This window comes from Sturnus vulgaris, chromosome 27 (genome assembly GCF_052056855.1).
Source record: "Sturnus vulgaris isolate bStuVul1 chromosome 27, bStuVul1.hap1, whole genome shotgun sequence".
Classification (NCBI taxonomy): domain Eukaryota; kingdom Metazoa; phylum Chordata; class Aves; order Passeriformes; family Sturnidae; genus Sturnus; species Sturnus vulgaris.
The window spans coordinates 1760889-1775660 of NC_142269.1; the positions used below are offsets into that span (position 1 = coordinate 1760889).

The following is a 14772-nucleotide window of genomic DNA, read 5'->3' on the forward strand; positions in this document are numbered from 1 at the left end:
GGCTCAGACTAAAGACAAGTTTTCCCGGAAGAGCTCTCAGCAAGGGGTGGGAAGAGGCACAAAGGGACCCAAGCCGTGCTGAGAAAAGATTTTTACCCAGACACAGCTGCACTGGCAGAGCTTTTTGGAGAGGGGGACTGAGATGTGGGGTTCAACACCTGTCCTCAGAGACAAAGGGCAGGAAGAGATGGGTGAGAGATGGATCTTGGGAGGGGTGGATGTGTCCCCTTCACAGCAGGGCCCCTCCACCCCACAGCTCCAAGCCTCCATCTCCCCTGACATTTACACCTGCTAAGTCACTTGGAATCGCAGCCTGGAGGCCCAGTCCCTGTCAGATCTCTGCTCTGAGAAAAGGAGATAAGATGTGAGTGACAGGATCTTCAAAGCACAGAGAAAACTGCAGTAACCCGAGGCCTAGTGGGCAGGAATTCAGTTTAACCCCGGGGAATTCATCTTGAGGCTGCCCCAAAAGTCAAGGGCAGCTACAAGGCTGCTGAAGGCTCCAGCTGGGAGCAGGACTGCGGTGGATTCACAGCCTGGGACAGGAGGTGACCTTTATTAAATGCAAAGGAAAGTCAAGAACCTTCCCCTCAAAGTTTATGGTTAAAAATAAGCTCTCAATAAAAACCACGAAGCTGATGCACACTTAACTTCTGTCACCCCAAACTTCCTCTGCTGATGCATCAACCATCATTTGGGACTGAAGGCAGAAATATAATTCTGTCTTCTGAAAACAGAGGTGCATTTCAGCCTGGTTCCCTCTCGTATCCCCACTCCACCCCCAAATCTCACAGACAGGGAGAACATTAATAAATAAATCCAATGCAAAATGCAGCGCCAGGATACCTGAATAAAACCCTCTCTGGGGGAAGGCAGATCAAACCCAGTGGCTCTGCCTGGCTCTTGTCACACCTGAATTTCTCTGCACTGACCACAGAATGCAAATGCACCTACTCTTCCCTGGAGAGCCCCAGTGGGAGGGCAGCAGGGAGGAGGAATCAGCTGCTATGCCAAGGGTGGTTTTTAGAAAAAAAGGACCCAATCCTCAGGCAAGGTGGTTTCATCCACCCCCTGCTGCTGGGAGCGAGGGGTGCTCTGCTGGAGAGCAAAACAAACCTAACCCCAACCTGCCCTGTGCCTTTCCCAGACTTGCATCTGAATCCCTCCTCTCCTTACTCAAATCCACCTCTGACCCAGGAATGCAGATGTTTTTCTCTGGGTTAATAAGCTTTGCAGTTAGAAGTTAATTGATTTTCAAGCTTCCTGGCGTGAGCAGTCCCTGATGTCAAGTGCCCAGCTCGGGGTCACAGGGCTGTCTGTGGGGTCCTGCACATTCCCATGTGTTCCCTGCACATTCTGCCTGTCACAGAGATGCTCAGGGACCTTCCCAGCAGTGACAACAAAGCAGAACAGGGGCGAGGACACAAGACCACTAAACCCCTCAGGGATTTTCTTCCTGCCTGCAGCCAGGTTTGCATTGAGCTAAATGTGGTTGAATTCTTCAACCAAACCTGGAGGAAGTTGCTTGACCAGGGAACAATCTCCCTCAAACAGAGCATCCCTTGGAAACTAAGTTGACAGGCAGACAGCTTTTATCTCTTTGACTTTTAGAAAACCAAGCACACCAAATCCCAGAACTAGGTCACTGGTGGCCATCCTGCCCTTTCCCATTCTATTTTTAGCTCCAGCTACAACCACAACACAACATTGCTATGAGCTGCAGAAGATGTGTGATCACAACTCAACTGACATGAGGCTTGCATGACCCTACATGAGGAATGCAGAATCCCAGGGAGTTTATGGACACTGGGCCAGCAGCACTGAGCCCTCTGTGTTCAGTCATTCATTTTGCTGGTTTTCTCCACATAAATACGAACAAAACCTGCCTCTAATCCTGTGGGCAAGATTATGGAATGATGTGGGCGGGACCTTAAAGCCCATCCAGTGCCACCCCTGCCATGGGCAGGGACACCTTCCACTGCCCCAGGGTGCTCCAAGCCCTGCCCAGCCTGGCTACTCCCAGGGATGGAGTAGCCACAGTTTCTCTGGGCACTCTGTGCCAGGGCCTGACCATCCTCACAGGGGAGAATTCCTCCTCAATATCCCATCCATGCCCATCCTCTGGCAGTGGGAAGCCATTCCCTGTGTCCTGCCAATCCAAAGTCCCTCTAGCCCAGCTGAGCACAGCCAGTGCTGCTCCTCTTGCAAAGCTGGATCAGGAGCACCAAGGTCATTCTGAGGAGGAGATTTGCCCATGGGAGGATGAGGCAGCTCAGGCCTGGCAGTGCCACCTAAAGGAGGTGGAACATTTTGGGGTGTAACCTCAAAGTCATCAATCACAGCAGGTGCCTCAGATTTCATGAATAGAAATTCCCTTCCAATTTATTCAAAGTAAATAATGTGGTCACAGCCTAGACAGGAATGACAGTGATGAGCCAGCCTTGCTCACCTCAATGTCTCACCAAGGTCTGTCACACCTGGTACCCACTGCCACCTCTCCTCCACCTTTTGTGTGCCCCGTGGCTCCCAGAGCTGCCACTAAACAAGCCTGTCTGGCTGCTGGGGCTGCTCGGGCTGGGAGTGCTGGATTGTTGGTGTTCTGGAGAAAAGGAGGCTCAGGGGGGCCCTTCTGGCTCTGCACAACTCCCTGACAGGAGGGGACATCCAGGGGACATCCTGCTCCAAGGGAACAGGGACAGGAGAGAGAACGGCCTCAGGCTGGGCCAGGGGAGGCTCAGGTTGGATTTGGGGAAAATTTGTTCATGGAAGAGGTTGCCCAGCCCTGGCACAGCTGCCCAGGGCAGTGGTGGAGTCCTCATCCCTGAAGGATTTAAAAGCTGTATGGATGTGGCACTTGGGGACAGGGGTCAGCGCTGGGGGAATGGCTGGACTCAATCTCAGAGGGCTTTTTCAACCTTGATTTTATCATTCTGTGATGAGAAGCCTCAGGCTGAAGCCCTCAGCAGAGAGGAATCACCAGCACTGATCCCTCCCCCTGCCTCAGGTCCCTGCCAGCAGTGTGAGATCCTCCTCACTGTCACTGTGAGGTGACACATCCCAACACCTCCTGCTGCAGGGGGTGTGAACCACACCAGGCACTGAGTCCCCCTTGAGTCACTCAGGTGTGAGGGCTGCACCAGCCTGAGCTTCCTCTCGAGCTCACTCTCTCCCAAGCTGTGTTTTCTGTCCTGTTCCAAGCTCATCCTTATCCTGTTCCTTTCTCTTGTGGTTCAGGACTCTTCTGGCCAATTTGCAGGATACAGCACCAGTGGAGCTGTCAGTGAGACACAAGAGGACTACCAACATTCAGAAGTCTTCATATAATTCCTTATTATAAAGCAAATTAATTCCAGCCTGAGCTAAACCCAGCCCTGACAAGCAGCTGGGCAAACACGTCCCTTACACTGCAAATGTCCAACTCAGGCAAATCCAGACAGGGATGAAGGTTCTGGGAATTGGCACCTCTATCCCTGGTACCTGCCCCAAAGTGGGACTTGTTCAGCTGCTGGAGACATCTCCTGCTCTGCTTTGAAGGTGCATGGTGGAATGAAGGTCCTGAACACAGAGATGTGGTGGCATTTCAGAGACCCTGGGGACACCCCTTGTCCCCAGCTGTCACTGCACAGGGGCAGGAGGCTCCTGCAGATCACCCCTACAGCCCTTGGAAGATTCCTGACACACCACAAGGGATCTAAAAATCACCTCCCCTGGTTCAGGCTACTTAAACCCTCACTTCATGCCTGCTGTGGGATGCACCTTATGTTCCCTGGCTCTGGAAAACAGGATCCTGTCCTGCCTCACTCTCCAGCTGATGCTGAGCAAGGCAAAACACATCTGCCAGTCTATGAGGTGACAAATTTATCAGTAAGTGTTTTAATCACCCATTTTGCTCTCTTCAAAAGTTCCTGGGAAGGAAATGTCACCAACTAGTTTTCCATGTGGACACCAAGGCCAAGTCTGTGTGTGGGGCTGAAATGTTTGCAGCAGCCCAGGGTCACTGGGTTCAGGCACCAAAAAAGCTTTGCTTTCCTCTTTTCCACATTAAAAAAAGGCAAAGGATCCATTCAGCAGATGCTGCTGGATCCTGCACATGGCTGGAGGCTCCACAGAAGCATCTTTTGTGCTTCCATGAAGAGCATCCCGTGAGATGTTCTTCACAGGAGGAAGGACTACAGTCTGTTTTCCCAAAAATATAAATAAACCCAAAAAATCACTCCTGACACTCCTGCCCTGGCCCTCAGCACCTTTTCCTCTTCCATGCTGGGATAATTCTTGGAGGCCTGAGGAAGCAGCAAGGCAGTGACTGCCCAAGGCCTGGGGGCACTGAAACTCCCTGGATGGCTGAAGATTTCAGGGCTTGTCTCTTTAATCAAAATGAGCCATTTTCACAAAAAAAAAAGTCTCACAGAGAATGATCTTTACTACCTCTTTCCCTCACTGTCAAATCTCAGGATACAGCAGCCACATAAAGCCTCGTTTCCCTGGGAAACCAAACTAAAAATAGCGAGGCTGGCTGGGGAGACTGGTTTGGGGTTTGGAGATTGCAGCTGGAGATGGCCCTGGGGTCCAACATCCCCCTGCTGACCCCGGGGGCTGAGAACCCCGTGGAAATCCCCTGAGCAACGTGGTGGAGGATGAGCCTGCTGCCTGGGCAGGGAGAGCTCAGCCCCTCCAGCGTCCCTGGGGATGCAGCAGGACTGGGAACCATCCCTGGGCCAGGCTCAGCTTCCAGCAGCTCTGTGGGGCTGGGGCTGGCTGGAACCCCCAGGCAGGAGCTGGACACAAGCAGAGGTGGTCACCAGGGGCTGGGGGACCTGTCCCCATGGCGTGGAGCAGGTGACAGCTCAGATCCTGCTGGATCCATAGCTCAGCTTCTGCAAATCTGCTCCCACCAGCATCTCCATGAGCACAGGAGCAAAGGAATGACTCCTGTGCCAGGGGATTGGGGCAGGGGGAGACTGAGAGGGTCTAAGGACAGGCTGACCAGAGCAGCAGTGGCTGCCCTATCCCTGGAAGTGTCCAAGGCCAGGCTGGACCAGGCTTGGAGCCACTTGGGACAGTGGAAGGTGTCCCTGCCCATGGCAGAGGTGGCACTGGATGGGTTCTAAGGCCCCTTCCCAACCAAACCATTCCCTGATCCATGAGCAGCACGGGTGGGGATATTTCATTGCTTGGCTGGTCTCTACCTGTACATCAAGGAAACATCAGTGTCAGAGTGCTCCATCCCTGCAAACACAAACACAGGCCTGGGTGAAGGAAGGGTCCCCAAGGCCTGGCTGCAAACTGGGATTCCTGGAAGGGAGCCTGGCTCGTGAACATTCCCAGCAGGGTGGCACAGGGATGGAGCCATCCCTGTAAATCTTCTCTAACTGCCCTTCAGGCTGCCAGCAGGTACCATGCAGAATGGAAAACACCTTTCCTCCAGTATCAGCTCATCTGAGTTCACACAAGGAAAAGCACGAATGGAAAAAAATAATCATCTTTTGTGCACTTAATTCAGAATCTAATTACTCAGTCTAAATTAGTCAGCTGGCTTCACCTCAGCTTTACCATATAACAGCCCATGAATCACTGCTCTGTTACAGGATGTATGGTGCCATTTGGATGTAAAAATGCTTTATGCAATGCACCCTGTGGCCTAGGAATATTAATTTATACCACAGGCTTTGGTGGATGAACTAAAGTTAAAGCAGATGAGGAGATAAAATACAAGTCCTGATCAATGTCTGAAACTGAGGTACAGGCTCTGGGCACTTTGTAAGGTGGAATCAGCCACTGGAGCTCATGGACAGCTGGAACATGGTGGCATTAAAATCCACTGACTGTGACAAAGATTCTTTGGACAACAACACTGTTGTGATTTCCTTCCCCTGCTTGCTCTGTCTCCTTCTAAATATTCCATTTACTGCTCCCACATGAACTCCCATGGACACAGACCTGGACAGACAGTATTCCTCTCTGTAATCCCAACTTCTCCCCGTGAGCCACATTTTGTAGCTGGAACTTCTCTGGCAGCTCTTCCAGTAAATCCCGATTTATTTCTGTGTTTGTGAGGGATGAGGGGTGAGGACTGCCATGCCTGAGAACAGCACACACATCCCAATTTCCCTAGGGAGGCAGCAACACCCATTCCAAAGGCTCCAAACTCACTTTACAAAGCTCAGCCCTCACCTGGGAGTGATCCCAGCTGGAGGGGGCACCGTGCCCATGGACTGATGGGTTCCTCTTCCCAAAGCAGCACCAAGCTGCTCTCATGTTTGTGCTCCTGACCAGCTCTTCCTCACCACTTAGAGGAGCACTAAACATTACTTACAGCCTCATTTGGAGCCAGTGCCCTGGAGCCAGAGACTGAATTAATTTCCTGAGTGGCTTTACAGTGGAGCTGATTCCCTCTTGTCCTGCCTCCTCCATGATTACTGTCACCTCTGTGGGGACAACACAGGGCATAGATCTGCCCTGGGAAGGGACTACAGGGCAGTAACCCAGAACTGGCTGGGAGAGGGTGGCAAATGTTCTCTCAGCACCTCCAATTCCTTGGCCAGCCTGTGAAAATAACCCCCAGTGCAAGAGTGTTTGCTGAGAAAACAAGAATTATCTGAATTATCTGGAGAATTATCTCAACAGGCTTCTCAGGGCAGGGCTGGAGTCTCCTTCCATGGACAGGTTTAAAAGCCCTGTGGATGTGGCACTTGGGGACATGAGGCATTGGTGGCCTCGGCAGTGCTGGGGGAACAGCTGGACTCAGATCTTGGAGGGCTTTTCCAATCTGAATCTGTGATCCTATGGACTTTAAGCACCTGAGTTTGTAATTTCCACCTGAACGCAGGGCTTTGCTCTAATGAAGTTCTTGGGTGTCAGGAAACGCAGAAGACACGAGGTAGAGTTTGTTTTATGCATTTTTATCCATGTGCTTAGGAATCCTGCTTGGATTCGAGGTCAGGGGATTTAGGCTGGCATGGAAACTCAGCCTGCTCCACGTGACTGGGGTATGAACCCAGAAGGATTCTGGAGTCACCAGAAAAGAACATGTCAGGTGTGATCCCTTATCCACAGGTTCAGTGAATTCCTACATCCTGATATTCATGGAATTACAGAACCCTGGAATGGTTTGGGTTGGGAGGGACCTTAAAGCCCATGCAGTGCCACCCCTGCCATGAGCAGGGACATTTCCACTGTCCCAGACTGCTCCAAGCCTCATCCAGCCTGGCCTTGGACACTTCCAGGGATGGGGCATGATATTCTTTGCAAATGTAGGATTAATTTACCATTCCATGGACACACTCAATCCTAAATTCACAAATTACAACAAACACAGCCCTGTCGTTCCCAACCACAGCACTGCAGAGCTCTGGGGAGTGAGTAGGAACATCCAAACCTTCCTCTAAATGAATTGGTAAAGAGGAAAACAAGGAAGACTTGAGAGGTGCAATTAAAAAGTTGGAGCAAGTCCAGATGAGACCACAAATGTGCTCCAGGGGCTGGAGCCCCTCTGGAGCCAGGCTGGGAGAGCTGGGGGTGCTCACCTGGAGAGGAGAAGCTCCAGGGAGAGCTCAGAGCCCCATCCAGTGCTTAAAGAGGCTCCAGGAGAGCTGGAGAGGGACTGAGAACAAGGGATGGAGGGACAGGACACAGGGAATGGCTCCCAGTGCCAGAGGGCAGGGCTGGATGGGATACTGGGCAGGAATTGTTCCCTGGGAGGGTGGGGAGATCCTGGCACAGCTGTGGCTGCCCCTGGATCCCTGGCAGTGCCCAAGAAGCAGCCTGGGACAGTGGAAGGTGTCTCTGCCCATGGCAGGGGGTGGGAATGGATGGGCTTTAAATTCCCTTCCCTCCCTAACCATTCCATGATTCTATGAATATGCAAAATGCTGATGACTTCCCATCCTGCACTGCAAACCCATTTACAACAACCCTACAAAAATGTACCAGAGTAGGTGTAAAGCGTTTGTTAAATAAATAATCACCTCTGCTAGAGTATTTTCACCAGAAAAAAAAAATTATGCTCAACACAAGCCTTTGACAACACAGTTCAGACTCTAAAGGAGAGAGCTAAGAGCCTAATTTTCCTGAAAAACAAACAGAAAAAATATCAAAAGATGAAGGCATCCCATGATTTAATGGCATCACTTCAAACAATAGCACTGCCTGCAGTCAGAGCACGAAGCAGGGAGACCAAAAATGGGAATAATACATCACAAGTGGGGGAGAAAAAGGAAGTCTAAATGATGCAATAAAAAATAAACCATGTCTTTGAGAGACTCCAGTTAAACAAGCGAGGGGCCACGTTGTGCATTCATTATCATTCCAGCAGCAATTCCCTGGAGACTCGAGCCAGCAGCACTGCAGCACACACCAAAGCAGCAGGAAAGAGCATTTTAAGTAGGTCACCAGTAAATATGATCACGATGGAGCTTTTTTTGTTGTTTTTTGTTTGCTGTCAGTCACTGAGGCCCTTAACTGAGGGAAATGCTGGAGAAGGAAAGAACCGATGGAAAAGCAGGATGGTGGGCAGGATTCCAGGGGAAAATGTGTGGCAGCTTCCTGAAAGCAGCTGTGAGCTCCTGGGATCACCACCAGCATCACAGGGAGCAGCTCCTGGGCTCCCAGCACAGAACTGGCTGTGTGGAGGAAGGATGAGGACAATGGGGAAATGCAGGTTGGGATTTAAGGGAATCACAGCATTATCCTCTTTCCTTTCAGATTCCTTTTCCCACCTCTCAGGATTTTTGTGCTGAGGAAATCAACTTCAAAGCACCCACCCCAGTGACTCCTACAGTGGAGTTTAGGGGGAAGGAAGGAAGGAGGAAAGGAAAGGAAAGGAAAGGAAAGGAAAGGAAAGGAAAGGAAAGGAAAGGAAAGGAAAGGAAAGGAAAGGAAAGGAAAGGAAAGGAAAGGAAAGGAAAGGAAAGGAAAGGAAAGGAAAGGAAAGGAAAGGAAAGGAAAGGAAAGGAAAGGAAAGGAAAGGAAAGGAAAGGAAAGGAAAGGAAAGGAAAGGAAAGGAAAGGAAAGGAAAGGAAAGGAAAGGAAAGGAAAGGAAAGGAAAGGATGAGAAAGAGTGAGAGAGAAAACAAGCTAGCTGTCCTTTGGAGCTCTGGGGAGCATCATGTGCTGTGTGGGGATGGGACAGAGATGGGAGAGGGAGGATTCCTGTGGCTCCATGTGCTGGGAGGCCAAGGGAGGGATGACCAAGGGCAGCAGGGTGTCACCAGCTCAGAGCCCCAGACTGAGTGGCCACCCCACCCCAGCAGGAAATGCCCCATTCCCAAAGCCCAACCCCTGCCCCCTGCACCCAAATGCTCTGTGTTTGGCACAGGATCCCACTGGCTCCAAAGCAGGACCCCCATCCCCAGCTGCTCTGGTCCCACCTTTGGGCAGTCACTGTCCCCCAGCCCTGGACACAGCTCAGCTGGAGCAGGAGCTTCCAGGGGGGACACAAGGGGAATAAAGGGATCAGCAAGGAGACCCCAGCTCAGTGTCACTGTCAGATGTTGCTGTTTGACACCCACGTTTAAACTCATTCAATCCTGCCCTGAAAACCCAACCAGCACTTTGCTTCCAAGCCCTGGCTGGAGGAGCCTGGGAACAGCCCAGGGCTGGCCCTCAGGGACACAAGCAGAGGTGGAGATTCACAAAATGATGCTGCTGGCAAGCTGGAGTATTTCAGGAGTTTTCTGGAACATCTGGCTGTTCTCCACACCTGGTGCATACCCAGAGCTTCCACCACAGCATTCCCCATTAGTGGGAAGGAAAACAGGCAATGACAACACAAAAACTCCACCTGTGAGGCAGAGCTCAGGCTGGATGGGTCTGAACATGGAAGCACCAGGTGCTCTTTGGGCTTTTCCTAATTTGGTTTTTATCAACTGAATTGTATTTCCCTCTCAGCACTGCAGCTCCCAAATGAAATCCTTGAAGGAAAGGATGAATTGAAATGGGATTAAATCTGTAGTGAAAATTCTTTTCTCCACACCCATTCCAGCCACTGTGGAGGAGGTGAGGGGCCCTCAAATGAACTTCATGTGCCTGCATGGGCAACAAACCCCAGACTCCCCAAGGAGCTGGACTTGGTGATCCTGCTGGGTCCAGCTCAGCATATTTGTGACTCTGAGAAGCTCTTTTTGCCAACTACTTATCAACCCAGTGAGTGTAACAGAGAGAAAATGGCTCATTGTTCTTCCCTGGGGAGGAGCTGAGGGTTGAGCACCCTGGAGATGCTGGAAGCATCTCTGATTGCAGGAATCCCACGGGGACCCCCAGGAGAAGGCAGCTTGGTCCTGTGTGCCCAGAGGACACCACGGAGCTGCCCCAGAGCAGGAGATGCTGCAGGGGCTGGGCAGGGGCTGGTTCTGTGGCTGGGCTGGGTGAGGGCTCAGCACTGCAGGCACTGCCTGGCACACCCCACACACCAGGATGTCGATGTGGCACCTGTTGGCAGAGCCAGCTCTGAGCCTGTTTTGCTGTGCTGAGCTGTCCCCCACACATCCCCACACCCTCTAAGCCCTGGGTGCTCAGGGCAGGCAGCACTTGGATCATTGCCAGCCCTGCCCTGTCCCTCAGCCTGCTGCCAGCAGCACTTTAAGGTGACATTTTCCACCATGGAATTATTTTTTTTTTAATTTAAAGCACCTCGAAGGGATCCCACAGCTGAGAAACTGGGAATAACAGAGTTCCCAGAACTTTCCTGGGAGTGGGACAGACAAGAGCACCATCAGGATCCTGCCAGCACATCTGGTGGGGAGAGGAGCCCAAACTGCAGCTGGGCCCTCTGAGTGGGATTTATCCCAGAATCCCAGGATGGGAAGGGACCTTAAAGCCCACCCAGTGCCACCCCTGCCATGGGCAGTGACACCTTCCATTGTCCAGGTTGCTCCAAGCCCTGTCCAACCTGGCCTTGGACACTGCCAGGGATGCAGGGGCAGCCACTGCTGCTCTGGGCATGCTGTGCCAGGGCCTGCCCACCCTCACTGTAAAAAGCTTCTTTATTTGGGGAAAAAAATTAGGGAAAAAATGAGTTTTCCACACGAGCACTCCCCTCTGGTTTTTTTCCTCTCACTTAATTCAGCACTAAAACATCATATTTGGATAATAAATTATTACAGCCAGCTCCCCAGCTCTGGGCAGGAGCAGAGGCTCTCAGCCTGACTCCAGGAACAAAGCAGATTTACGAGAAATTTGCCTCGGCTCATCCTCAATGCATCTGTTTTCAAAAGGGGGAAAAAAGCAATGTTTAAGCAACAGCAAGTCAAAAGTGATTTAAGGATCTGAAGGGCTGAAATGAAGCCAACACATTAAAACTCACCACAGAATTACCATAACTGCACTTATGCAAATCTTTCTTATAATTACATCAAAACCCCAACACAGCTTAATTTAGGAATTTGGCAGAGCAAAGGGGAAAGAGGAGAGCCATGGACCAAACACTCTCAGAAATTTGGGTAAGAAATGACAACCTGGTGTAGGAGGATTTGTACAGAGAGCAACACTCCAGGATCAGTAGATTAAGTTGATCTACTTCAGTTTTACACCAGGAACATTTTTTTTCCACCCTGCTTTACAGCATGAGCCTTAAACCTTTAGCTCACAGATTCAGTTCTGTATCTGTTGCAAAAAACAAAAGCTCTAAAATCTGTCAAGCAATAAATGGTTTTGCCTTGTTTTTCCAATACAGCCACGTTTAAATTCTAACTTAATTGACCTCAGCTTCAGAAGGAATTGTGTGGAGTCAATATTTTTGCCAGATATTTAGTATCTGATTAAAAAAGTCCTCAGACATTTCCAAAAATGCCAAGCCCCAAGCTCAGGGTCTTCAGCACATTCAGATTTTATCAGTGGGATCCTTCATATCCATCCAGAAAAAACCCAAACCCAAACTTCCCCTCTTAGCCTAACACTTGAGTTATGTGAAAAATCACTAATTAGAATCATTAAATAAACTGAGGTCATTAAATAGAATAATTTTCTGGGATCCCAACGACTTGTGACAGAGCAGTTACAGAAACATCAATGCCTCAGGGAGAACAACTCAAATCTGAGCTCAGGAGATGCAATGAGCTGGGCCAGAGGAGAACTGGAGGAAGGAAAGCTGAAAAGAGCAGTTTTCCTCTTTTTTTTTCTTTGCTCTTCTGCTGAAGATGCCACAGAGCAAAAGAGCAGGAAAGCTTTAGTAATGTGTATTTTCATGATACTTTGTTTTATGTAAGAATGTAAAAAGTGGCTGGATCAAATATCTGATATATTAATCAATATTAACATTGAATATTCCCTTGAATATTAAAGAGAAAAATGCAGCTTTTCCTTATTGTTTCAAACATGACCAACCTATTGATCCTCTTTATTTTATTAAATTTCCATGTCCCTAAAAATATTAAGGCCTTGAAAAACCATTGCTGTTCTCCATTTTACAGAAACCTCTTTGGGACTGATACTGAGAGCTCTCTCCAAACTGAAGGAGTTTGTTTAAAGGCAAAGCTTTTCCAAAGCTTGGCTCAGGCTCAGGCCCATGGAGCTCACCAAGACCTTCACTGGGAAAAATGAGAGGCAAGGTGGGAAGCCAAGGTGGGAAACGAGCCTGGGGTGTCTCACTGGGAACAAAGGGGTTACACAACTCCTGGTAATATTTCAGCATCAGCCACGAGCCATTTTTTGTGCCTGAAGCTTTGTGAGCAGCTCCTGGTGCTGCCAGCCCAGCCCAGCCCCTTCCCACAGCCCAGGGAGGACACAGGGCAGGTCAGGGCTGGGATCCCACAGCAGTGGGGGCTCTGAACACAGCAGAAGCTGCACGAGTTGGGAGCTTTGTGTGGACACCAGAATCCATCTGTGCCTGCTTTGGGTCCAAACCTGGCTGATGGCAGCAGCAGCTCAGGGCTGCACACCCAGACTGCAGCCAGGGGGGATTTATCCCTCTCCAGGAGCTGCTGCCCAGCTCAGCATCCCTCTGCTTCAGCACACACGTGGCATGAATCTCAATCCCCTCCCCACACCAACCCAGAATGTCCAGATTTTCTGTGGCTGAGCTTTGGGCTGCTCCCAGAGCCCAGGCAGTGCTGCTGCCAGCCTGGCAGGGCTGGAACCAGAGCCCAGGCAGGGCAGCCAAGGCAGAGCCATCTGCTCAGGAGAGAGAGGTTCGAGCTGGGCTGGGGAGAACGAACAGGATCAGCACCACGGACACCCCTCACTGGGCAGCCACACTCAGAACCTGCCCTGGGGGCTGCTGGGGCACGGCTGGACACGGCCCTGCCCAAAAACCCTGTCCTGGGCTGACCCCACAGCCTGGGCACCAGGGGACAGGGACCATCTGTGGGAAGACAGGTTGAAAGGACAGTGCAGAAGGCAACCTTTCCCAATGAATTAGAGCTGTACTGATTACTGAGGAGTGGAGACAGCCTTGCCTGCCCAATGAGGCTGGGTGTTATATAAAAGAGTGGGCTAGCTGGCCACCAGTTACAGTTTGAGTTGGAGCTTGAGACCTGGAATGTGCTGCCTGTGCTGTGAGGAGGTAAGGGACAGATAAGGTCAGGAGATGTTGTGTGAGGGACAGACAGGGTTAAGTGGCCAGGAAAGGGACAGGTTGGGGTTTAGCCAGTTATGCAGAGAGGAGAGAAGGAGTCAGAGCTGTGTGGAGCTGCCTGTAAGAAAAGGAGTCAGAGTCACCTGAAAGATACTCATTGAGAGAAGGCTTGTGAAGTTTTTAATAAAAGACTGGTGCCACTCGTGTCTGTCTTGGCATGATCACTACAACTGTCCCCTCTGCCCTGCTCAGGTGAGACCCCACCTGCAGATCTGGCCCAGCACAGGAGGGAGCTGGAGCTGCTGGAGAGAGCCCAGAGGAGGCTCCAGGATGATGCCAGGGATGGAGCAGCTCTGCTGGGAGGAAAGGCTGGGAGAGCTGGGATTGTTCAGAGACTGAGGGTGACCTCATTGTGGCCAACCAGGGCCTGGGGGAGCCAACAGGAAACATGGAGAGAGACAATTCCCAAGAGTGACAGGACACAGGGAATGGCTCCCACTGCCCAGGGCAGGGCTGGATGGGATATTGGGCAGGAATTGTTTCCTGGGAGGGTGGGCAGGGCTGGCACAGGGTGCCCAGAGCAGCAGTGGCTGCCCCTGGATCCCTGGCAGTGTCCCAGGCCAGGCTGGACAGGGCTGGGAGCAGCCTGGGACAGTGGAAGGTGTCCCTGCCATGGCAGGGGTGGCACTGGGTGGGCTTTAAGGTCCCTTCCAACCCAAACCAGTCTGGGATTCTGTGATTTTGGGATGCAGCAGAGGATTTGGGCCTAGGTTTGTACCATCCAACACCTTTCAGGAGACACTTCCTGCTTCTGTCAGGTTATTAATGGGGGCAGGGTGATGGTTCATGGAATCATTAAAGCTGGAAAAGACCTTTAAGATCATCAAATCCATCTGTCAATCCAGCACCATCACCCTGTTCTTTACCCAAGTACCACATCCACGTGGTTTGTGAACTTTTCCAGGAAAAGAAAGAAGTGTGGATTCGTGTCAAACTTTCCAAGTGTTGAATGAGCACCGAGAGCTGTGGCTGAAGATTGAAAATAATAATTTGTGATAATGAATACACTGAACAGAGCCCAGGGCCAGATGAGGAAGAGGTTTGTAATACCAGAAACTTCCATTTTCCTATTCCCACATCACTGCCTGTGCTGGAGGAAATCCCCAGTTCCCAGCACCAAAAGGGAAGCTGGACTGGGAAGGGTGGCTGTGGGACATAGGATGCAGAAATTCCACATCCTCAGGGTTGATTACCTTAATTACTTT

General features: G+C 50.9%; 1 protein-coding gene across 2 annotated transcripts in view; it reads right to left on the reverse strand.

The window, feature by feature from the left end:
* The window catches only part of MYO1D (myosin ID), a 156174-nt gene that overhangs the window by 35591 nt on the left and 105811 nt on the right, over positions 1-14772 (reverse strand). The gene's annotated exons all lie outside the window — the stretch shown is intronic.